The sequence below is a fragment of the Schistocerca gregaria genome, chromosome 2 (genome assembly GCF_023897955.1).
Source record: "Schistocerca gregaria isolate iqSchGreg1 chromosome 2, iqSchGreg1.2, whole genome shotgun sequence".
Lineage (NCBI taxonomy): Eukaryota > Metazoa > Arthropoda > Insecta > Orthoptera > Acrididae > Schistocerca > Schistocerca gregaria.
In genome coordinates, this window is record NC_064921.1 from 454,815,678 (window position 1) to 454,841,891 (window position 26,214).

Below are 26,214 nucleotides of genomic sequence, written 5' to 3' on the forward strand. Positions count from 1 at the left end.
TTTACTCTTCAGCGGTGTGTGCGCTGGTATGAAACTTCCTGGCAGATTAAAACTGTGTGCCCGACCGAGACTCGAACTCGGGACCTTTGCCTTCCACGGGCAAGTGCTCCACCATCTGACCATCTGTAGTCGTGCCTCTGTCATTACCTCCCTTTCCTGTTCCAGTCGCCTATGGTTCGCGGGAAGAACGACTGTCTGAAAGCCTCCGTGCGCGCTCTAATCTCTCTAATTTTACATTAGTGATCTCCTCGGGAAGTATAAGTAGGGGGAAGCAATATATTCGATACAACATCTAGAAACGCACCCTCTTGAAACCTGGTGATCAAGCTACACCGCGATGCAGAGCGCCTTTTTTTTTGCAGAGTCTGCCAATTGAGTTTGTTAAACATCTCCGTAACGCTACCACGGTTACCAAATAACCCTGTGACAAAACGCGCCGCTCTTCTTTGGATCTGCTCTATCTCCTCCGTCAACCCGATCTGATACGGATCCCACACTGATGAGCAATACATCTACATCTACATGACTACTCTGCAATTCACATTTAAGTGCTTGGCAGAGGGTTCATCGAACCACAATCATACTATCTCTCTACTATTCCACTCCCGAACAGCGAGCGGGAAAAACGAACACCTAAACCGTTCTGTTCGAGCTCTGATTTCTCTTATTTTATTTTGATGATCATTCCTACCTATGTAGGTTGGGCTCAACAAAATATTTTCGCATTCGGAAGAGAAAGTTGGTGACTGAAATTTCGTAAGAAGGTCTCGCCGCGACGAAAAACGTCTATGCTGTAATGACTTCCATCCCAATTCGTGTATCATATCTGCCACACTCTCTCCCCTATAACGTGATAATACAAAACGAGCTGCCCTTTTTTGCACCCTTTCGATGTCCTCCGTCAATCTCACCTGGTAAGGATCCCACACCGCGCAGCAATATTCTAACAGAGGACGAACGAGTGTAGTGTAAGCTGTCTCTTTAGTGGACTTGTTGCATCTTCTAAGTGTCCTGCCAATGAAACGCCACCTTTGGCTCGCCTTCCCGACAATATTATCTATGTGGTCCTTCCAACTGAAGTTGTTCGTAATTTTAACACCCAGGTACTTAGTTGAATTGACAGCCTTGAGAATTGTACTATTTATCGAGTAATCGAATTCCAACGGATTTCTTTTGGAACTCATGTGGATCATCTCACACTTTTCGTTATTTAGCGTCAACTGCCACCAGACACAACATTCAGCAATCTCTTCTAAATCGCTTTGCAACTGATACTGGTCTTCGGATGACCTTACTAGACGGTAAATTACAGCATCATCTGCGAACAGTCTAAGAGAACTGCTCAGATTGTCACTCAGGTCATTTATATAGATCAGAAACAGTAGAGGTCCCAGGACGCTTCCCTGGGGAACACCTGATATCACTTCAGTTTTACTCGATGATTTGCCGTCTGTTACTACGAACTGCGACCTTCCTGACAGGAAATCACGAATCCAGTCGCACAACTGAGACGATACCCCATAGCTCCGCAGCTTGATTAGAAGTCGCTTGTGAGGAACGGTGTCAAAAGCTTTCCGGAAATCTAGAAATACGGAATCAACTTGAGATCCCCAGTCGATAGCGGCCATTACGTCGTGCGAATAAAGAGCTAGCTGCGTTGCACAAGAGCGATGTTTTCTGAAGCCATGCTGATTACGTGTCAATAGATCGTTCCCTTCGAGGTGATTCATAATGTTTGAATACAGTATATGCTCCAAAACCCTACTGCAAACCGACGTCAATGATATAGGTCTGTAGTTAAATGGATTATTCCTACTACCCTTCTTGAACACTGGTGCGACCTGCGCAATTTTCCAACCTGTAGGTACAGATCTATCGGTGAGCGAGCGGTTGTATATGAGTGCTAAGTAGGGAGCTATAGTATCAGCGTAATCTGAAAGGAACCTAATCGGTATACAATCTGGACCTGAAGACTTGCCCGTATCAAGCAATCTGAGTTGCTTCGCAACCCCTAAGGTATCTATTTCTAAGAAACTCATGCTAGCAGATGTTCGTGTTTCAAATACTGGAAAATTCCATTCGTCTTCCCTGGTGAAGGAATTTCGGAAAACTGCGTTCAATAACTCCGCTTTAGCGGCACAGTCGTCGATAACAGTACCATCGGCACTGCGCAGCGAAGGTATTGACTGCGTCTTGCCGCTTGTGTACTTTACATACGACCAGAATTTCTTCGGATTTTCTACCAAATTTCGAGACAATGTTTCGTTGTGGAACCTATTAAAGGCATCTCGCATCGAAGTACGTGCCAAATTTCGCGCGTCTGTAAATTTTAGCCCATCTTCGTGATTTCGCGTTCTTCTGAACTTCGCATGCTTTTTCCGTTGCCTCTGCAACAGCGTTCGGACCTTTTTGTGTACTACGGGGGATCCTTTCCATCGCTTACCAATTTATGGGGTATGAATATCTCAATCGCTGTTGCTACTATATCTTTGAATTTGAGCCACATTTCGTCTACATTCGCATAGCCAGTTCGGAAGGAATGGAAATTGTCTTTTAGGAAGGCTTCTAGTGGCACTTTATCCGCTTTTTTAAATAAAATTATTTTGCGTTTGTTTCTGATGGGTTTGGAAGAAATGGTATTGAGCCTAGCTACAATGACCTTGCGATCACTAATCCCTGTATCAGTCATGATGCTCTCTATCAGCTCTGGATTGTTTGTGGCTAAGAGGTCAAGTGTGTTTTTGCAACCATTTACAGTTCGCGTGGGTTCGTGGACTAGCTGCTCGAAATAATTTTCGGAGAAAGCATTTAGGAGAATCTCGGAAGACGTTTTCTGCCTACCACCGGTTTTGAACAAGTATTTTTGCCAACATACCGATGGTAGGTTGAAGTCCCCACCAACTATAACCGTATGAGTGGGGTATTTATTTGTTACGAGACTCAAACTTTCTCTGAACTGTTCCGCAACTGTATCGTCGGAGTCTGGGGGTCGGTAGAAGGAGCTCAAGTATAGGTCGAACGAGTGTTTTGTAAGCCACCTCCTTTGTTGATGGACTACATTTTCTAAGGACTCTTCCAATGAATCTCAACCTGGTACCCGCCTTACCAACAATTAATTTTATATGATCATTCCACTTCAAATCGTTCCGCACGCATACTCCCAGATATTTTACAGATGTAACTGCTACCAGTGTTTGTTCCGCTAACATATAATCATACAATAAAGGATCCATCTTTCTATGTATTAGCAATACATTACATTTGTCTATGTTAAGGGTCAGTTGCCACTCCCTGCACCAAGTGCCTATCCGCTGCAGAACCTCCTGCATTTAGCTACAATTTTCTAATGCTGCAACTTCTCTGTATACTACAGCATCATCCGCGAAAAGGCTCATGGAACTTCCGACGCTATCTACTGAGTCATTTATATATAATTTGAAAAGCAATGGTCCCATAACACTCCCCTGTGGCACGCCAGAGGTTACTTTAACGTCTGTAGATGTCTCTCCATTGATAACAACATGCTGTGTTCTGTTTGCTAAAAACTTTTCAATCCAGCCACACAGGTGGTCTGATATTCCGTAGATATTCTGTCGGGCACACAGTTTTAATCTGCCAGGAAGTTTCATATCAGCGCACTCTCCGCTGCAGAGTGAAAATCTCATTCTTGAAGCAGTTTATTGCTTTAGTTCTTGACACCAGTGTATTTCAATGAATAGTAATCTGGCATTTCATTTTCCGCGGTCCTTCCACATTCGACTGTTCCGTATGTATGATCGCAGACATTTTATGTGTATCACTGTTTCCAGTGACCGATGGGCAATAATTGGTTGCAATAATTGATTCTTTTGCACCTTTACGTGCACCACATCATATATTTTTATGTTTTAGGTCACTTGCCAACCTCTCACGAAGCATTGATCATCTGCAGGTCTCACTGCATTTGCTACAGTTTTGCAGCTCTGTAATTTCTCTGTATACAGGGTGTTCCGAAACTATTCATTCAAATTAATACAGGAAATAGACAACATCACGACAAATATATTTCGATAACACGCACATTTTCTCTAAAGTCAACTTGCAATGTTAGGGAACATTTTGTTAGTGGTGCTGACGTAAGTTGTTGTGTTGGTATCACTGTGTACAGTTATTCAAAACTGGCCTGTGTACGGATGGTTGCTTCTGAGGTCTGCTTGGAACCATACAGAAAAAGGATATATGTACAGTACAATGGGGCGCCTGCTCAATTCAGCATTGCTGCGAGCAGGCATCTGCGAGTCACCTCCGGGAATCGATAGATCGGCCGAGGACACCACCGTGTCACCTGATCTCATTTATCTGGATTTCTTGCTCTGCGGGCATATGAAACAGCTGGAAACACAAGAAGACATCTTCGCTTGAATTACCTCCGTTTTTGGTAGCTTTGCGGACATTCCAGGAATTTCGGGTTCGACAATCAATTCGAGAAATTCCTGCAAATGCCATTGCTGTAATTGGAACACAAAACTAGCTCCTCTTCATATCATCCGTAGCATCAGAAGTTTCCGTTATGTCCATATACTTGGTGATTATAATCAAAGTGACACTTTCAAACCGCTGTAGAAATAACACCACAGGTCGTAATGACGTAAAATTGCAACGGAATATTATCGGGGAAGGGGCAAAAATATGGCAGAAGAAAAATATATAATTACAAAATGTAGCAATGGATGGTGCTCAAGGCATCATAATTTATTAAAAGTTGACTGAAAATGACAATGAATCAAACAACAGTGCCTAAGGTGTACTAGTCAGTGTGCAATGGTGTACAGATGTGATAGTGTTAGTTACATAAGCCCAACCACCACGGCAAGGTCATATCACATCGGATTGGAAAAATTGGTTTTTAGTTAACCTGAGGCCAAAAACCAAATAAAAAGCATCAATCAAAATCAAATCGGATTATTAATTTCCATGTGAGTGGCGCAAAACATGTCCAATATGCCCTCGAACGTTTTCTGCAACAAGTTGAAATCGAGAAACAGCATGTTCCACAACTGATAGAAGTGCTTGCAGAGTCACGTTCAGACTGTGTTGCGCAATCCGTGCTTTCAATGCAGCTAAGTTTGCAATCGAAACATTGAACACAAGATCATTCAGATGGTCCCACAGCCAGAAGCCACAGATGAAGATCAAGTGATCGGGACGGTCAGGCTGTAGGGAAATGGCAGCTGATAATTCTAGCATTTCCGAAATGGCGCTTCAGCAGCTGCTTAACTGGATTTGCAACGTGCGGAGGTGCGCCATCTTGCCTAAAAATGATCCCATCTACACATTCATGCCGTTGGTGAGCTGGAATGACGTTGTTGCGTAAAAGACACTCATACGCTTACCAGTGACGGTACAGGTAACAGGACCAGAAGCACCTGTCTCTTCGAAAAAATATGGCCGTATGGTAAGTAATGCCGATTACATGCACCACACAGAGACCTCTTCAGAGTGAAGCGGTACTGGTTGATTTGCATGTGGATTTTCACTTGTCATATTCGACATATTCTGACAGACGGAAGTGGGCTTCCCCGCTCAACCACAAAATCTTCCACTGCCAGTCATTGTCCACTTCCATGCGAGAAAGCAATTCTAAAGCAGAAGTCTCTCTCGCAGGCAGGTCAACAGGAAGCAACCCGTGCACAAGCGTAATTTTGAATGGATAGCAAAGCACCGTGCTCATGGATATGTCAAATGTTCAGGCAATTCTCGGTGCACTACACGTTTGCACACCACCACTTGTCTCCTGCTGCACTGCTGTGGCCACTTCCTCTACTGACGTCGAATCAATTCGTTTCTTCCCTCTACCAGGTTGCACACCAAAAGAACCCCTCTTTTCGAATTTCCGAATAGTTTTCTCCAGGCCCATGGCAGTCATCGGACCAAAGCCTTTTTTCAAACCCTTCAGTGTCCGGAACTTCTGCAGAGCGACATGTGCACAGTCATCACTTAGGTAATAGAGCTTTACAAGCAAAGTGCGATCTTGCATTGAGACAGTCATGGCGAACATCGCAGACGCGAAAGGGGGAAAAGCCGGGTACCTGGCGTGTTTATACCGACTTCAATGGGTTGTGCACATGACGTGTGTTTTCATTTACGTATTCTGAGACATACAGCGCCATCTATTGATCAATTTTCACACTATTGTTTTTTTCTCTGTCATACGTTTTCCCTCTTCTCCGATAATATTCCGTTGCAATTTGACGTCATTCTGAGCAGCGTTATTATTTCTACAGTGTTTTGAAAGTTTAACTTTAATTATAATCACCCTGTATATCATAAATGATTTTCGCTACGTCCCGTATTAATTTGAAAGAATAATTTCGGATCACCGTGTGTAATAGCACTAGCCAATAACAGTGTCACGTATCTTCCGAAATTATCTGAAATGTGTGGAATCCTATGGGACTTAACTGCTAAGGTCATCAGTCCCTAATCTTACACACTCCTTAACCTAAATTATCCTAAGGACAAACACACACAACCATGCCCGAGGGAGGACTCGAACCTCCGCCGGGACCAGCCGCACAGTCGATGACTGAAGCGCCTTAAGACCGCTCGGCTAATCCTGCGCGGCCCGAAATTATCTGCTAGGTCGTTTATTGACTTGCCTGACTAATTCTGCTTAATACGTTACTGCAGTGATTGTGTTATGCCAAATTACGAAGCAGAGTTCCTTCGAACATGCGGATTTCCCGCTTATTCCGAGTGGTTGCATTCCACAGTACGGGAATATAGATAATGGAAAAACGAGCACAGGCTATAGACAGTTGGTTAACGACGTATGAAAGTTTGGCTCTAGTTGTGAATGTTACTAAAATAGCCTAACGATAAGGCGTCCGCCAGCGATAAGCGGGAAATCCGATTTCGAGTCCCGGTCCGGCATAGATATTCATTATAGTCATTCAGCTAATGGTTCTCGACATTCGCAACTGCGATTACATTTCTTGTAGTTCTGTTTCAGTATTGTACACAATGGCAACAGTATAAATTAACGGTGTTCCGAGGCTTTCTATTCATTTCTTAAATATTGTACCTATTTGCTTCGCAAACTGGGACAGGGTTAGCAGCTAAGCGTGGTATAGCAATAGCGCACAGTATCAAGAACAGAAGCTATGCAGTATGCCAGGACCACCAGGGGGGTGCAGAACGTTTGAGCAGCGGCCGCTGGTAGGCCTCAGGACGCCCCCCACCCCTGCAGCCATGAGGGGCTGATTTATTGCAGCCGAGGGCAATGCATCCACAACGATATCCATTCCGGCCGCTATACCAAGTAATTGCATTTCCATATGCATGCAATCTAATCTACAGTAAAAACTATTTAGGCCCTGTAACGGACTTTAATTCTTGCAGCTGTAGGAAGTTAATTTCTCCGGTTATAGGTTCATATCAAATTGTTTGTTATTGGCGCAAATTCAACTAAGGGAAAAAAGAGGAAACGCGAACCACATAAAGTGGCACTCCCCATATTTATGACATTTCGATTCTGAAATTTGATCTCCATTCATGGCAACTCTCGATTAAAAACCTACATTTTATTCGGGTCGTTTTGTGGGAGGGTCTGTCTATTGTTGTGTTTAGCATTTTTTCATTAGGACAACAGTTCTGGAATGTCTCAATGCTTATTGTTGGAACGAAAATTACATCTAATATAATCTAACCTAATCTTATTGGAATTTAACATTGTAACGACATCCAAATATTGATGTCGGAAGACCTTTCCGGAATTCTCTGATTCATTCTTTTTTAAAGTACGTCACCAGTGAGACAATATTCTTATTCCACAATACCTGAAAATATTAGTGAAAATCGTCTTTACTGATTAACACGGATCGTGTTGTTTTAATACTTGGGGTAATCTCATTCTCCGCAACTTTCTAGGAGTATGTGCAAATGCACGGAGAAAGATTAATCTACCGTGAACAAGGCGTGGAGAAAATCCACCTCAAAACGTAGATATAGTCGGTTTCTCCCTGTCAGATTCATTTCGTTTCTGGGCTTGTTATGTCCTCTGGTTACTCTAGTTAACTAAATCATATATTCTTATTCTCGTCTTGATTACCTGACTTCCGTAAATACTGTAACTAACTTACTTCACGATATTCAAGATTGGTTACCTTCTGCTGTGTCGAAATAGTATAAGTTATCTACATGAATTAATTTCAGTGAAAGTGAATCTGTAGCGTTGGTTGAGTTTTTAATGTTAAATTACCAGTTAGATGCTATTCTTTGGATTTCCTGTTTTCAACGGTACGTATACCACAAGTTACTGATGACAGCTTGCGTAATGCTAATAGTTGGTGACAAAATTCAACTGCGATAGTGATAGAGAAATTTAATTGCGAGAAATATGAGAAAATCGTGCCGTGTCTGGAACTTCTTATCAGAAAATCTGACTATGAACTCTGATAAAATACTGATTACATTGAAACTGAAGTTGATCCCTGTGAAATCTAATTAAAGAAAGAATCTCAACTATTTGGCTTACCACTGTCGCACTGGGTAACGCCATGCAAACTGCTCTCGTACCTACAGCGCGTCTCGATAGATGAGCTACAAAATCTAACTACCGTGATACGCTTAGGTGCAATACGTTCTCTAAAAATGTTTCTGTCATTATTGGTTGATAGTTTTAAGTAAACAGAAAATTAATTGACTCATAGCAATCTCGTACCATATGACTTAATAACATTTAATAAAACTTCAGTAACAGTTAAGGTTCCTTTAACATGTTTCACCTATAATCCAAGAATTACAAAAATTTAAAATTGAACTTCAAATGTATATTCTTTCCTTAAACAGAATAACAAAATCTAATTTTTAAATCCATTTCTCTCACAATGATCGATAAATCGTAACAAAAAATGAAAAGCAAAAAGATTTCTAATCTGGATGTCTTACGAATTAAGAATGCTGCATTATCAAACCGCTGCTGCAAATAAAACAAACTAAATCATTACCTATAATCCCTTCTTCATAAAGAGTATAATCGTTGCAATGTAGAAATCAGTTCTTTTTCTTTCCACAATAGATGTTCCACAACAGAATTCCCAGAAATTTCATTTGGTTGCTGCTTGATGCTACTATAGTAAAACTCGACTCTTCACATCTAAAAGCAACGCTCAACTGTCTCCTTTACTCTCCTTGCAATCAACAGATATAGCTCGCACAGGATACGGTGGCCGATGCACAGTGACCAGTTTTCATCCAGAAAGCTGGCCGACTTCATCAGTTTGTTGAGAAGGGGAGGCCAGCAAACGTTTGACATCTTTCGGCCAGACGGCGAAGACAGAATCGATGGAGACGACCTGCTATCATTCTCAAAAGATTTTACAGAAACTGTTCCGTAAAACAAATTTATTTTTGGTTTACTTGTAGCTTTATACACTACTGGCTCTTAAAATTGCTACACCAAGAACAAACGCAGATAACAAACGGGTATTCATTGGACAAATAAATTATACTAGAATTGACATGTGATTACATTTTCACACTGAGAAATCAGTACCCAGAACAACCACCTATGGCCGTAATAACGGACTTTATACGCCTGGGCATTCAAACAGAGCTTGGATGGCGTGTACAGGTACAGCTGCCCATGCAGCTTCAACACGATACCACAGTTCATCAAGAGTAGTGACTGGCGTATTGTGACGAGCCAGTTACTCGGCCACTATTGACCAGAAGTTTTCAATTGGTGAGAGATCTGGAGAATGTGCTGGCCAGGAGAGCAGTCGAACATTTTCTGTATCCAGAAAGGCCCGTGAAGCACCAGAAAAACATGCAGTCATGCATTATCCTGCTGAAATGTAGGATTTCGCAGGGATCGAATGAAGGGTAGAGCCACAGTTCGCAACACATGTGAAATGTAATGTCCACTGTTCAAAGTGCCGTCAATGGGAACCAGAGGTGACCGAGAAGTGTAACCAATGGCACCCCATACCATCACGCCAGGTGATACGCCATTATGGTGATGACGAATACACTCTTCCAATGTCCGTTCACAGCGATGTCGCCAAACACGGATGCGACCATCATGAGGCTGTAAACAGAACCTGGATTCATCCGGGAAAATGACGTTTTGCCATTCGTGCACCCAGGTTCGTCGTTGAGTACATCATCGCAGGCGCTCCTGTGTGTGATGCAGCGTCAAGGGTAACCGCAGCCATGGTCTCCGAGCTGATAGTCCATGCTGCTGCAAACGTCGTCGAATTATTCGTGCAGATGGTTGTTGTCCCCATCTGTCGACTCAGGGATCGAGACGTGGCTGCACGATCCGTTACAGCCATACGGATAAGATGCTCGACTGCTAGTGATACGAGGCCGTTGGGATCCAGCACGGCGTTCCGCATTACCCTCCTGAAACCTACGATTCCATATTCTGCTAACACTCATTGGATCTCGACCAACGCGAGCAGCAATGTCGTGATACGATAAACCACAATCGTGACAGGCTACAATTCGACCTTTGTCAAAGTCGGAAACGTAGTGGTACGCATTTCTCCTCAGAAGGCATCACAACAACGTTTCACCAGGCAACGCCGGTCAACAATCGGTTGCAAAATTTCAGCACGTTGTGTGAATACTTCTTCCTGTCGGTTAAATTTCGCGTCTGTAGTACGTCACCTTCATGGTGTAGCAATTTTAATTTCCAATAGTGTATATCAGTGGAATAATCCATTTCGCAAAATTCGAAAAAAATTTGCAAAGAAAAATAAGCGTCACTATGATTTTGTATCTGTGCATATTATATAATGTTTTACTGCGTATCATATTTAGCTAACATTGAATTTTTCTGTAGACTTGGTTATCTGTCACCAATCTCGAGAAAACTGATGTAATGTAGCGCACTCAGTTGCAATCATAACGTGCCAACGATGAAGCCAGAGTGAAATATCGACAACATTCCTCATATTTCATAAATGGTTTGAGATATCAAACTGAGATTTTGGCAAATGGTAGTACACAAAGAGAGGAGTATTTTGCCATATCGGTATTATACAAATCATCATTATCTACAGTGTTATTCCACTACCTACATCGGTAGCTGGAGAAGCGAGAAATGCTATCGGTATTGGAACAACATAAGTCATTACACGTTTATTTTGTACGGAGGAAGCGTCCAACCCCGGTAGCTGAGTTGTCAGCGTGACAGTATGGCAAACCTAAGGGCCTGGGTTCAATTCCCAGCTTGGTCAGAGATTTTCTCCGCTTAGGGACTGGGTGTTGTGTCGCTCAGGGACTGGGAGTTGTGTTGTCCCAGTCATCATCATTTCATTCCCATCGACGCTCAAGACTCCGAAGTGACGTCAAATCGAAAGATTTGCACACGGCTTGGTCTAGCTGGAGGCCCTAGTAACACGACATTTACGGTGGAAGAGCTTTTTCAATACATGCTGATCTTACTTTTCCTCAGTATCTTACTTAATAAAGGTAATTAACCACCGTTTCAGTATTATCTTACAATTACGCCTGCACAACCTGTTAGGGAAGTGGGACTGTTTAAACTTCACTGAGTCTTGGCAAAAATAAACAAATTTTTACATAGTAACAAGAGAAATGTGTGGATATAACTCAAAATTCCCGACTCTTGACTCTTCTCTGAAAGTTACAAATGATTAACAATCCAGCATTTTCGGCGGAAGTCTTTTTAGATACTAACGAAACAAGAGGTCAAAGATCTCTCTGAGAGGTCACAAACGTCACTTCTCCTCCAGCATTCGGCATTTCTCCTACAGCGCTTTGAACGACCCCCCACCACTGCCACTCTCCCCACACTTCCCCAATCGACTGCGTATCTAACGGCCATGTATTTTGCGCACACTATAAATCTGGCACACATCTTCATCGAGCTAAGATCAGCTCTAACTAATCTCTGTGCGGCGTAGATTCTCTGCTGAGGCTGCATGAGCGTGTCTACGCAAATCAGACCTTACATGCGCGATTCCAGACATTCAAAACAAGAAAAATTCCTACAAAAAATTACACACAGCCCTTTCAATAGGACGTTTCTGACTGCGATACGGACAATTTTCATTACAGGAAGTGTCGAATTCATTGTAAATAAATCGCCCCAAATGAATGCAAGGTATAAACGTTGCTATTGACTTCATCACCCGTGATAACTACAAGTTGCAGGGATGAACAGACGAATATCTGTAATATCATAATACTATCACAATCGGTCTCTGTACATCCCAAGCATGAATCAGGAAGAAGTTCTTTTACCAAATGTCATGTTCTGGTAGGACCACGGTAACGAGAACAATCAAATGGTTCAAATGGCTCTGAGCACTATCGGACTTAACATCTATGGTCATCAGTCCCCTAGAACTTAGAACTACTTAAACCTAACTAACCTAAGGACAACACACAACACGCAGCCATCACGAGGCAGAGAAAATCCCTGACCCCGATGGGAATCGAACCCGCCAGAACAGTCGCTAGGTAACACTATCAGATGTCCGGCTCAGTAGATGGGTGGTCAGGGTGGGTGACTGCCATCTGGACTCAGATTCGATTCTCCTCACACGAGAATGCGGCAGTGGATGGTGTCTACGTTTACGTATTCAATGCAGATATGATGTCACTGGTGACGTCACAGCTGACTCTCTCGGGGCCAACGAGTTATGTGGGTTGTAGCGTCACACCATGTGACACTACACACGAGCTCCAGCGACCGTCTTCGGCGGGGTGCAAGTGTCGAGATGAGTTTAATAATAATTATTTTTAACTGAGCGATTAAATGCGTGCACCTTTCCATTGACACATTGTTTTGCCATGGGCCCCGGACTAAGCAGAGTGACGAAAATGGAGATTTTTCATGTCGTATTACGTACAATTGCTAACTTACTTATTACTTAAATAAATGAATAGTTTTCCATTAATTATGAACATAACGCGTTATGTTTTATATATAACTGAAAGACGCACTCCTTGCATTAGCTTACATATGAGCAATTAAAACACCCTTTTTCCATAACCCCTTGTTGTTGGGAGTAAGGAAAAAAATAACACTGAACTACTTTCTGAAAACTCTTAGTGTTAATAACTCAGCATTACGCTCACACGGAATATCCGCTTTACCTTTACTTGTTCGACTGAGTTCTTTTACGTCCTCTTTCCCAGATTCCTAAACGCTGGGACAAATTCGATCCATTGCATTTCCAGCAATATTTGTTTCCATAGTTAATGCTTCCTGTGCTAGCAATTTCTTCATCAGTTGCTGGTAAATTTACTGGTAAAAATCTCTTCTACTTCTTCCCAATAACTTCGTTTCTCTGCCCCAGTTTTTGTCTGAAGATTGGGCTCTTAACTAGCGATAGATCACGTCTGGAGGAAGGGAGATACAGAGCTGGATCAACATCGGGCTTCCACTTGCATTTGGACGCAGATTTGAGAGCTTATTTTTCAAATCACTTTCACGATCCGAAACAGGAAAATGTATTGAGCCCTCATAACCATTAGCATCTGAAAACAAACCTGTACGTTTGCAAGCACTTATGAAATGTTTTGTCTGATTTTTCCTAATAAGGATATGAAACATATATGAAGTGTATTCGGGGTTTGGAATATGAACGAGCACCAGCTGTTTAAGAGAATGACGACAGTGGAAATTTGTGCCAGTCCCGGACCCGAATCTGGATTTCCCGCTCATCGCGAGCGGTCGCCAAGCGGATCCTCTTAATCTATATGGCTTTAAATAACCGCTCGCATAAAGTGGACAATCCGGGATAGAGTTCGGAAACGGCACGAATTTTCGGTGTCGTCATCCTGTCGTTCAGCTGATGCTGTTCTTATTTGCCGCTGCCAACACATTTCATGTATTTCATAACGTCTATGCTCGCTGCACTGCTGCGTTCTTCTTACCACACACGCAGTTATACCAAATTCGTCGTTTCATGAATAGTATTCCTAGCGTTTTTCGTTTCCAGCAGTGGTTATCAAAACTCGGGATGCTACAGTTCACCCTTATTTTGCACCGCAAACAATTGGAAACATAGCCACAGAACCACTCAATGCACTGACAGCTGTAATGTAACTCTGCATTTAATCGTCAGTCATGGATGATGCTCTTATATAAATATCTCAACGCTGGAAAAGTGCAGCGAAACAAAGGAAGATATATGGAATAGAAACGATTGATGCAGAAACTGGCGGTCGATTCAAATGCTCATAAATGAGCAGAGGCCCATTACCGTGAAATTACACAACTGCAAAAGAATCACTGCAAAAATTCACCGTCTTCAAACAACCCTGTCTTCACTCAAAAATGTAAAGATAGCAGAATAGTTTATGAAAGTGGTGTTCAACTGAGCGGTGGCAGTGTTTGATGTGACGTCAGTGTTGCAGCTTGCTACTGTGCAGAAACCCCTAGCCCCTACCGCGTATTCTAGGAATTGTGAGTAGGACCATCCGTATTAAATAGAAGCAAATGTCATCCTTTGGCTCCTGGCCATTAAAAAATTGCAACACCATGACGGTACGTAAAAAAAAACTTCGTGATGGTATCAAGCGTGCTACAAACTTGAATACGAAAATGATTAACATTTCAGCGCAACGCCACGGTGTGTATATAAGTAGTGCCAGTCATACACCGCACGAGGCACGAGAAAAGACATTACGCGGTGCGTTTCTCATTCAGAAATCAATTTTATTATTTATTGTTTGTGAGGAGGTCACTTGCACCTCGTGTAAGGACGAGAAATGTATACCTGAGCGAGTCGGTAATCTATAGCGGAAGGATCGCGGTTTTGTTATTCCAAGGTACAGCTGCTCACGTTGATCGAGACACCAAGACTGTCATGTGGTGCAGTATCGGTAGGTTGTCGAGATGCCACACTTATCACATCTACGACAAGCAACAGACAGCTCAGTTCCTGGTATATACTCTACCTACAGACACAAAACTAATTTTCGTAAATGTTTAAAGTCAGTTACCTTCGTCCAGAATGGTGACCATTACATAGAAACACACATTTTCAATAACTTTCCAGTAGCCATAAAACGCTTAACACCAAATAAAAGTCTAAGGAGAGCGTAGAGTATCAGTTGGTGGCCAACGTCTCACCCATTGAAAAATTTCTCAGTAGCACCAAATGATATTTCGAATTTTTTTTTAATCCCTTCTTCAGCTACAAATTGTATGTACAGAAACCAGATGGCAGTTATAGCAGTCGAGGGTTTTGGAAGGCAAGCAGTGGTTGGGAGGAACTGACACAGAGTTGTAGCCTATCCATGATGTTATTCAATCTGTATATGGAGCATGCAGTAAAACAAAAAAAAGAAAAATATGGACTAGGTACTAAAATCAATGGAGAAGAAATAAAAACTTTGACGTTTACCGATGACATTCTAATTCAGTCAGAGAAAGCAAAGGACCTGGAACCTGGAAGAGCATTTGAACGGAATGGACGTCTTAAAAGGAGGGTATAAGGTGAACGTCAACAAAGGCAAAACGAGGATAGTGGAATGTAGTCAAATCTGGTGATGCTGAGGGTATTAGATTAGGAAATGACACACTTAAAGTAGTATATGAGTTTTATTATTTGGGCAGCAAATTTACTGATGATGGTTGAAGTAGAGGATATAAAATGTAGACTGGCTATGGCAAGGAAAGCATTTCTAAAGAAAACAAATTTGTCAACTTCGAGGATAGATTTAAAGTAGTAGATGAGTTTTACTATTTGGGGAGCAAAATAACTGATGGTGGTCGAAGTAGAGAGGACATAAAATGTAGACTGGCAATGGCAAGGAGACAATTTGTCAAGAGGACAAATTTGTTAACATCGAGTATAGATTTAAGTGTCAGAAAGTGTTTTCTTGTGTGGAGTGTGGCGGTGTATGGAAGTGAAACATGCAAGATAAATAGTTTAGACAAGAAGAAAGTAGAAGCTTTCGAAATGTGGTGCTACAGAAGAATGCTGAAGATTAGATGGGTAGATCACGTAACGAATCACGAAGTCCTGAATATAATTGGGGAGAAGGAGAATTTGTGGCACAACTTGACTAGAAGAAGGGATCGCTTGGTAGGACGGGTTCTGAGGCAGCAAGGTATCACCAATTTAGTATTGGAGGGCAGTTTGGATGGTAAAACTCATAGAGGGAGACAAAGATATGAATACACTAAGCAGAACCAGAGGGATGTGGATTGCAATAGGTACTTTGACATGAAGAAGCTTGCACAATATAGAGCAGCATGCGGAGCTGCATCAAACCAGTCCCTGGATATGGAGACCACAATAACAACAACAAAAACTGAAGTGAAAACAACCTCTCCATGTACCGTATAAATGTTTGAGAGAATTAACATTCTGCCATATATGTGAGCTCTGAGATTTTTATAGTTCATAGAGCCCAATTATTGAGGCAAATGAGTACTTTGGATGAAACACAAATTTGTCTGAGGATCCGAATAACATCCTTAATGAACTAGTAGAAATGTAAAAACATATATTGTGTACTCAGTCAAAATTATTAATGGTGACAGATAATTCAAAACAAAAGCCTGTTGAATCTGCCATAAGGGATGCCCAAGAATAGATGGGTGCTGGACAGAAAGCGGAAATCATTAGCAGCACACGTAATCTGAATAGCACATAAAGTTTATTTAATTAGAACAGCAAGTCCAAGAGATAGGGGGATTAACCGTATAAATTATCACAATGCAGCTTGGTATTACAAATTGCCTCTGCTGACACTACTGCTTGCAGACTGGGTTGACTTCGTTGCAGCAGATTCTCATGCCGGCCCTGTGGTGGCGCTACGTGCCTGTACAGGCGGAGATATGATTGCAAGACGGTCGCAGAATAGCGGAGCATCACAAGGTTTACTGCCAACCTCTGCATAAGTTCTGCCTGCTGTGGTACCAATAACAATTTCCTATTTGGTCGCCAGTCTTCTGACTGGTTTGATGCGGCCCGCCACGATTTTCTCTCCTGTGCTAACCTATTCATCTTAGAGTAGCACTTGCAACTATGTCCTCTATTATTTACTGGAAGTATTCCAATCTCTGTCTTCCTCTACAGTTTTTGTCCTCTACAGCTCCCGCTAGTACCGTGGAAGCCATACCCTTATGTCTTAACGATGTCCAACCATCCTGTCCCTTCTCCTTATGAGTGTTTCCCACATGTTCCAGACTGAATCTTCTTTATTAAGTAAGATTTTACTTAACCTGCTGAGTGAAATTGACTCTACTGACTGTCTGTTATTTTACCATTTCAACACCCCACAATATTCTATCCAACGCCATCTGACTGCTCAAAAAAACAAATGGATCATCCTATATATATTGGGGTAGTTTGCTATTACCACACAGGGCGCCTCCCCAGGAGAACGACAATCAGATACGAAGGGTATCGAGGAAATAAAATACTCGAAGCGGACCAAAAATAGCACAAGTCCAGGCGCGACGGCTTCCAAAGTGGGCGGCTTCCTGATCGGCGTCTGTCCACCCAGATGGTACGACTGCAAATGAATACTTCAGGAACTAACGACCCCTGGTTCCAACCTTCCAGTGGAAACACTGGACGCACAAGGTTACAAGAAACCACGATTCGAAAGAGGAATAACAAAAATACCCCTGATGATAACAAATGCACCGGTCAATAGACCGCATCCAGGAACTCGGATTCTGGGTAACCTGGACTTACACGATTATAGAGAAAGTCAAAGTTCTCTGGCAAACTTCGACAAAAAAAGTTTACATTTCTTGGGTATGTCAATCTAAAAACACTGATCCATCCAGAAAAACTGCACAACCTAACGTTAGAGAAAACAACCGAAGATAATGATACCTGCACTGCATAAAATCCGCATGACAGACGAAGACACAATGGATTACGGAGACTACCGTATCCTTAAGAGCAAGGCAGACAAGCGAGTCGGCAAAGGTGCTCCGCTTCTTGGCATGGCCTCCATGGTACATAAGAAGATAATCAATTCAATTAGACAAGTCAATCATATAAAAACAGGTTAATGACAACGCGTTTACACTGTGCACACAAGAAACACACCATGATCCATGTACATAACCCCATAATCGGGGATAACAAAAAAGACCCCATATCGACAGAGAAATTCTGGGTAACCGTAGAGTCATTGATGGCCAAGATCCAACAATGCGATATTAGAATTTTTTTAGGTGACGTCAGCAGAGAAAAACGTCATCAAAGAAGTGTGGGAAAGTTTGTGGAGCACAAATATACAAACAGAAATGGCATGAGACTCATCGAACTATACCAGCTCAATAACCTACAGATTATGCCAACATCCCTCAGGAAATCCCAACGAAAACCGGAAACATGCAGGTCATCTATACAAGAGATGGGAGAATTCCAAATAGACCATGTTGAGAATTTCTACCCTGTCCAGAAGGAGATCCATGACGTTCAGATAAGCAGAGATGCCAATATTTATTCTGACTACTATCTAACTCGAATAAAGATACTCGAATCAAGATAAAATTTACACCGAAGAAAATCAATCAGGAAACAACGCACATAGAAAAGTTTGACACAAAAAGATCATGGAATCCAGTGTAAAACACGAATGGGAAAACAACCAGCAAAAATGTGGGAAGAATTCCACAGAAAGATCATACAAAAAGCAAAAGAACTAATCCACGGATAAAACACTAAACACCCTTGGTGAGACTCATAGTGTGAAAAGGCACTACAAATACGCAAACAAGCTTTTCAGAACTACAATAGTAAAAAATCTATAGTTAGCCTATGTTGCTTCCAAGAATCAACATAACAGGCTGCAGAACTGATTAGGAAAACCAAGCGAAAGTACATGAAGGAGCAACTGATTGTTATAGAGGCAAACTTCTGCAACCAAAACACGAGAGAATTATACAGGACCTTCTCAAGAAAGACCTGCGGGTACACACTTCAGTATTTATGATTTAGGAAACCAGATGGAAAACTAGCACTAAATAACCAAGACCATTATTAAGAACTGGCACGTTAGTTCTCAGATCTCCTTAACTGCCCTGGACCTGTAAGAAGGTTTGCAGTGCGGAACAGTACCTCCACCCAACCAGAATCACTCCCATCAACATGAGGAGAGATCAAAAAGCACTTACACTAAAAAACAACGGCCAATCTGATGAAGACAGCATCATTGCAAAATTACCCAATATCCTTGAACCAAAGTCACTATAGGAGCTTATGCAAGTAATCTATACCATCTCTGACAAATAGAAAAACCTCCTGACGACTGGAAATGTGCACTTATCAATCCACTGCACAAGAGAGAAGATAGGACGAATGTGAACAACTACAGAGGAAACACTCCACCTTAAGCCACCTACAAAATTTTCTGAGCCAGATTACTCGAGAGAACACAAGAACATTTAGAACACAAAATTGCCAGGCTTTCGGCCCGGTCGTTCATGCGCTGAACAAGTCCTCAATCTAAAAACAATTCTAAAATACAAGGCCATCAGGCATGCCGCCTGTCATTTGCACCTTTATAGTTTTCAAGAAAGCGTATGATTCCGTTAAACGACAATCCTTGTTCAACCTCTTTGAGGCACAGGGGCTCGACCCAAAAACACTACGATTAATCAAACAGACAATAGCTGATACAACATCTAAATTCATGGGTGAAATCTCTGATCCCTTCATGATCAAAACTGGAGTGCACCATGCTGACGGATTATCCCCACTATTGCTCAACGTATCCTGGTCAGTCATCAGAGATTGGTAAAAAGAACTGAAAACTCAAGGACACTGGAAACCAACATGACTAGGAAGATGCCGGGACGAAATAGAAATGTCTGACCTAGTCTTTGTAGACAACCTGTACACATTACCAGACAACGAACCAACAGCAATCAAACAAATAGAGGTGCTAAAAGAATGCGTGGAAAAAGTTCTGCTGCACATCTCTTTCGAGAAGTCAGAATTTTCCTGCTCAAAATGAAACAAGACAAAATTAGGCGCAAAATACGCAAGATAAACAAAGTAGTACACTTCGAGTATCTAGGTGAAATCCTTGAACCTACGGGGGGAGAAAAGATCGCACAGAAGACTCGACTAAAAATGTGAAGAGAGCGTTCGGCAAGACACAGCATGTACGTAATAAAAAATGCATGTCCATTCATACGAAAGTCACACATTACAACTCAATAATTAAACCTAAAATACTGTATGCAAGCGAGATGCTAACACTCCATAAGAAAAGTGACATGGTAAGCATGCTGAAGGAAGAAAGGAAAATTATGAGAAAAATCCTCAGCTCTAAACTGACAGAAGAGGGATATAGATTACACTGTAGGAAAACTATAGAGAAGATGTCAAACATAGCAGCAGATGTCAGAAAAAGAAGGAAGTTTTTTGGTCACATCATCAGGCTACCACCAAAACGACTCACCGAGAGAATTCTGATATACATACAAGTGGTCGAATCAACGATACCATGGATTACACAATTCAAACTGGACCTAGAAGCAGCAAAAATCGATCCAAATGAAACTGAAGACAGAAATTTATACAGGGACAAGATACACAGGGGAAATGTGAGGTCAGTGAATGAAGTTCCAAAGAAACCAGGGACAAAGTGGACTGAAGACAGAGAGAGGCTCCATAGAGAAAAAAATGAGAGAATAGTGGAAGATCAGAAAGAACTCTCAAATGAGGCAGAATGCCTTGCGTGATCCTACATGTTCTCGACACAAATTAAAGTGTCGAATATTTTGAGAGGAAAAGTAAGTCCAATAAAGAAGGGTCCGGAAACGGATAATTTCTACTATAAATACATGTTTGAAGGAGGTGTTCAATTTGGCGTCCATTCATTACAATGCACCCCTCTGCCCTCCAGCGTAAGGAGTGGAGCATCCTTCGAAGCATACGCTGTTGTTGTTGTGCTTGCTGGCATGCATTGCAAAGTGGACCCTGTAGTGTCCGCACGTCATTGATTGACTTGGCGCGGACCAAATCTTTCAAGTGTACCAATACGTAAAATCTAGGGGAAGGAGGTCTGAGGAACGATCACCCTATGGTTTGGGGTCCCAACGACCAATCCAACTGTTTTGAAAGGTCTGCGTCAAATATTCGCGCACATTGCGACGAAAGTGTGCAGGTGCACCATCATGCGTGAACCACATTTGTGTTCGTAGCTCTAATGGCACAGCCTCCAGCAAAGTAGGCAACACATTAAGGACAAATTCGTGATACTGCGCCCCAGTTAACCTTTGTGGTAGAACGTATAACACCATCAATCTATTGCCACGTACGCCTGCCCTTGCGTTAATTGATGTCCTCTTTCCTGAATTGCTTGGAGATTTACATCTGCCCGTACGCGCTGGTTATGGAAATTCAGAACAGCCTCTCTCGTGAGCCCTGCCTCATAGGCAAATAAAATCTTCGATGTAAATAGTTGACAGCGGCATACCTCCGCAACAGCCGTTGACAGAACCGCCATCTGTCATGATGATTCTGTGGGCTTAGGGGCTGTATGCGCTGTAGATGATGAGTGCAACAACTGTTCATGGTGTACCGCCGCCCCTCCCCTCCCCCACTCTGATGAGAAAGTGAGATACGCCTTCTGCTGCTGCTAATCGTCGCACACTGGTGTTGGGAGTCCCTTCCATCGAACGTAGCACACGCTCGTTCCGAGGTGCAGAGGTACCTGTGTCCCTCAGACGCTGGAAAAATCTTCCGCATAGCTTGTCTGCATAGCTCGCAGTCTACATCCATTTGCGAAACCATTCATAGCAGAATATCATTCCGTCATTTCAGTTGTTGAGTATTGGGCTTCCATTGCTAACACGTGGTAAAGAGAGAAAATATAAATATACTGCACCATTTGTACTTACAGGCAGCACAATAACAGTAAACACATCAATGAATCCGCGTTTGGAAGGAGGTAAAGCTAGTTGCGTATTACAGAGTAAAGAACACAAACACGACGAAATCTAATGTAGCCTGTAACACTACTCGAACCATACAGCTGCCTACGAGCCACGTGACGGTAGGTATTGTGAGCAAGCCATCATAATACACTTACGGCACATTTGAGGAGCGCCAGTGCAGCGACCGAGATAATCTCCGCAACCAAGCGTCGCGCAGCACTTCCAAAAACACATGTTTATCTCGAAAAATAAGCGTTTTCAGGCGCATGTTGTTTTTCTTGTTTCGATGAGTATTCCTTCGTCTCAAAGTATTCGACAGTGACACAATCAATCGGAATTTAGTGTAATGAAGAGTTACTTGGAACTATCAAAACTACAAGTACTCAATGATAGCGGAACTCTTACTTCAACGTGTACTCTGCAGAACCATTGTCCACGCTGTTAAGACTCCATGGTTGCAGTTGGTGCTTTTGTTTTGTTATGGCTAAATCGACGCCAGCGCAGAGCTATTTGCTTCGCAATGGCGTCCATTCCGTGCCGCCGCAGGGATAGGGGCGTGTTTCCTGTCAACTTCAAAAGAACGAGTGGCGGCAGGGGTCCGGCTTTTCGGCTGAAACGCTCCTCCCCCTCAACCTCACTGTCGGCTCATTCTACCTCCCTCCCTCCCTCCCTCCCTCCCCCTCCCCAACCATGTCAATAAACAAGAAGCACTCAGATCTGAGCAGTCTCCTTCCGGGACCCCGCCCTGTCTCTTCCCCGTTTTATGTCACCCATAAACTTGGCCATTACGCAATTTACGGGACAATGTCCTACTCCCCCCTTTGAGATAAGGAGTATGGCAGGACGGGGGGAGGGAGAAGATGCGGCGGTACCGTCTTTCTCTGACCCGGTCTAGAGAAAGCGGGCCTCTGTTGTTACAGACATGGCGGCCCATTTGTTTTATTGTGTAGATTGTGTTCTCAATAGCTGTAAAGGTTGGCTGCAGCATATTTCTAGCGTTATAGCTTTTTATCTTAAACATTAAAGAAGCAATCCAAAAATGTCATTCTGTCCTACATTTATTTTCAAATTAATGATCCAATATATCTCACTGTACATTCCACATATTTACAATAAATTACACAATCTCTATTTTTGGTTTCCATCAGTGCGCGGCTGCCTTCCACCATCACGGCATTCCGTCGGCCACGAGCTGCAAATTATCTTTCATTTTTCGATAACGTTCTCTCAGTATTTTTCTACCTTTTTTCTTCCTCAGACTTCTCCCTTTTATTTCAGTATTGAGCGGCCACCTAATGCGACACCCGAGTTTTCATACAGCCAACCCGACTGTATCAGCCTTATATTTATAGTTGGACAATGAATCCCCACTAATATTATAGCGAATAAGTGATAGCTGCTATAAAAACACTTACTACAATTTCTTCATTTTCGTTGGCAGTCTTACACACATGAAGAGAAACTTATAACTGTCCGCAGTCATTCATAATTTTCAACTAATGAAGGTATTTGTGTAGAAATCAAGCGATTAATTACCTGACTCTACTATGAATCTGTTGCGGATGTTCTACCCAAATTTGATGCTCTGTCTACTGATTAAATCATCACAATGCTTTCCACTACACTATATTTCTCTAATTCCTAACTCACTTTATTGCTTCACGGGTTCATAGCTACATATGAGGACTTAGCATCCCTTGGGGTTGTTTCGTATCTGAGACCTGTACGAAACATGGTTACTATTATAACTTAGTGCAACCACTCTTTCTGACTACTACAATCATATTTCCTACTCTGAGGGATATACAGAGTGACAGACCACGATTTCCTTGAGCGAATGCTACCCACATAACGCTCGTGAATTTACACTACTGGCCATTAAAATTGCTACACCACGAAGATGACGTGCTACAGACGCGAAATTTAACCGACAGGAAGAAGATGCTGTGATATGAATCTTTTCAGAGCATTCACACAAGGATGGCGCCGGTGGCGACACCTACAATGTGCTGACATGAGGAAAGTTTCCAACCGATTTCTCATACACAAACAGCAGCTGACCTGCGTTGCCTGGTGAAACGTTGTTGTGATGCCTCGTGAAAGAAGAAGAAATGCGTACCATCATGTTACCGACTTTGATAAAGGTCGAATTGTAGCCTATCGCGATTGCGGTTTATCGTATCGTGACATTGCTGGTCGCGTTGGTCGACGTCCAATGACTGTTAGCAGAACATGGAATCGGTGGTTCAGGAGGGTAATACTGAACGCCGTGCTGGATCCCAACGGCCTCGTATCACTAGCAGTCGAGATGACAGGCATCTTATCCGCATAGCTGTAACGGATTGTGCAGCCACGTCTCGATCCCTGAGTCAACAGAATACGGAAGTCTGCAAGACAACAACCATCGCCATACTGGTGTACCGTGGCCCTACCCTTCATTCGATTCCTGCGAAATCCTACATTTCAGCACGATAATGCACGACCGCATGTTGCAGGTCCTGTACGGGCCTTTCTGGATACAGAAAACATTTGACTGCTGCCCTGGCCAGCACATTCTCCAGATCTCTCACCAACTGAAAACGTCAGGTCAATGGTGGCCGAGCAACTGGCTCGTCACAATAGGCCAGTCACAACTCTTGATGAACTGTGGTATCGTTTAGAAGCTGCATGGGCAGCTGTACCTGTACACGCCACCCAAGCTGTGTTTGACTCAATGCCCAGGCGTATCAAGGCCGTTATTACGGCCAGAGGTGGTTTTTCTCGGTACTGATTTCTCAGGATCTATGCCCCCAAATTGCGTGAAAATGTAATCACATATCAGTTCTAGTATAATGTATTTGTCCAATCAATACCCGTTTATCATGTGCATTTCTTCTTGTTGTATCAATTTTAATGGCCAGTAATGTATGTACTGTCTCCCTTCTACAAGTCCTAGAAGTCTGTAACGGAAGTTTCCGAACACCTTGTATAATCTGTAATCAAATATGACATCCTTCCACAATAATTACGCTCACGGCCACATACATTTAGGAGTTATACCTTGGCACTTATTGCTCCTTCTGTATCAGTTATGAAGCTACTTTCATTTCAAAAAATGACTCGTTAAATGAATGTTAACTACGAAGAATGAAATAAAAAATTCTAGTGAAGCGTTTTGCATGTTAAAAATACAAAATGTCTTATTTGACGTATTTCAAATACACTGGTGACCGAAATTAAAACAAAATTTTTTATTTATCCGTTCTGCTTCTCATCCACAATATAATCATACACAGGGTCAACAGACATCCGAACGACCATGTGTGCTCGGAACATGGCATTCAGAGCAATGGACAATCACCCCAATGATGACGTCAGGGCACCTGTCAAACGCAGGTAGTCCTATATCCACAATCGCTGTGGACACAGTAACAGACGGAGCTGTATGGCTCAGAGAAGAGCCTACCAGACTCCCTGCGGTGAAGGACCTAGAAAGAATGGAAGCAGGACAAACTTGTGTGGCCCGCTTGCTTAACATGAATCACTCTGTTGTTTCTCGTCTATGGCGACGGTTTACAGAGACCGATTCTGTATTACGAAGACCATAGCAGAGCCGGCCATGTGTGACGTCAGAAAAGGAGTAGCGTTACTTTGCTGTAAAATCAAGACGGTACCCCCTTAGTACTGCACGGGTACACGCATCTGACTTGGCAGTATCCACTGGACGCATTGTATCGTGGCAAACGGTGTGCAGAAGGCTTCGGCGTAGTGGCCTTTATTGTCGGAGACCTGATGCGTGCGTACCTCTGACTCGCATCCATCGACGGAAACGCTTAGAGTGGAGTCATCAACATGCCATCTGCCCGGTCGAACAGTGGGCCAATGGTCTATCTGCAGATGAGGCTTATGATTCTCGACGGATTCTCATCAGGAGAGAACGTGGAACACGATTTCTGTATCCAAATATTGAGGAAAGAAACTAATAATGTGGAGGAGCCCTACTGTTGTTGGCAGGGATTACGACGACCACTCTAATACTTCTTTTTGAAATTTGACTGGTGAATTAGCAAGGTTTAACTACCGTCACGTATTTTGACGATCTTGGGAGGTGCTGTGGGCCCAGACGTCGTGCCGATGGACGATAATGTTCGACCTCATAGAGCACAAGTGGTTGATGTTTTCTTGGAATATATTGGACACAAGGTGACCAGCTCGGTTTTCCAATTTCAATCCCATAGAAAATATCTATGATGCACTAAGAAGCGGGTTTCAACACGTCAAGATCCACCAACTACTCTTCACGATTTGCGAGAAGCTCTGTAGGAATAATCGGCGTTAATGCCTCGTAA